We start from the raw sequence: 1017 nt of genomic DNA, 5'->3' as shown, positions 1-1017 counted from the left end.
GGGGGGGTGAGCCACGACCTGTCCCGGAGCGCAACCTGTTTGCGGGGGAGGAGTGCGCACAGCGGGTGAGGTTTATCTCTGGGAACTCAGGCATAATGAGATTTTCGCCAAGGGAAAGCAAGAGTGGAAGAAAGGGAGAGAGACAAGAGACGCCCCTATCCCCTCTAACCCACATTATAAAAAAAAAAAACCCACACCGCAACGTAGTTGGGAGGAGAAAGCTTGTTTGTTTACAAACTAATTTCTTGGCCGTGTCACACTGCACATCATCGCGGAAGAAACAACCTTGACCGCGCATTTTGTGTAATTAAGAGAGATTCTCTTTTTTTTTTATTCCAGCAGAATCCGACATTTGAACTGCTGCGGGCGGGCCACTTTCTCCATTCGAGTCGCGTACAGCGGCAGTTCCTTGCCCGTCCTCCGCAGACGTCGCCCTGCCAGAGAGACAATCATAAAAGTAGCATCGAGGAAGTTGGTGCGCTGCGGCGAGCCCCCCCGACCGCTTTTAGTAGGTCAGTCGAACTGTCGGATGGCCGCCCCGCTACTGCCTGCCAGTCTGCCGACACTTGGGATCCGCGCAGACGGAATTAACTCACCAGTTGCGCACCGTGGGGCACACTTATGAGCATCCTAGGAGCAGCCCACAAATCGAACGTCCCGTAAGGTCGCGTGAGAACATAAGCACGCCCTTGTTTTTAGTCATGTTTTTTTTTTTGTGTGTGTTTTTTTTTTTTGATAGAGTCGTGACACACATGCGTCACCGCGGCGGGCGGGAGTGGGCCGAGCGAATTGGAGACGTGAGGGGCGGACCGAAGTGTGTCTGCGGGTCCGTAGGTCGGGACAGAATGGGAGCGGCCGAAGAGTCGGGGGGCCGGACGGGACGGGACGCTCTGCCTGGTAAATCGTCCGCAGTCACGGCACTGGGCGACACGTCCAGGCCCGGACCTGGACACTGCGGCCGCCACACTTCCGTCGAACAGCCTGCTGACCCCTTTCGCTCACTCACTCACTGCCCCC

This window comes from Frankliniella occidentalis, unplaced genomic scaffold (genome assembly GCF_000697945.3).
Source record: "Frankliniella occidentalis isolate FOCC.00 unplaced genomic scaffold, Focc_3.1 Scaffold36, whole genome shotgun sequence".
NCBI classification, from domain to species: Eukaryota; Metazoa; Arthropoda; class Insecta; order Thysanoptera; family Thripidae; genus Frankliniella; species Frankliniella occidentalis.
This window is presented reverse-complemented; position numbering follows the sequence as displayed.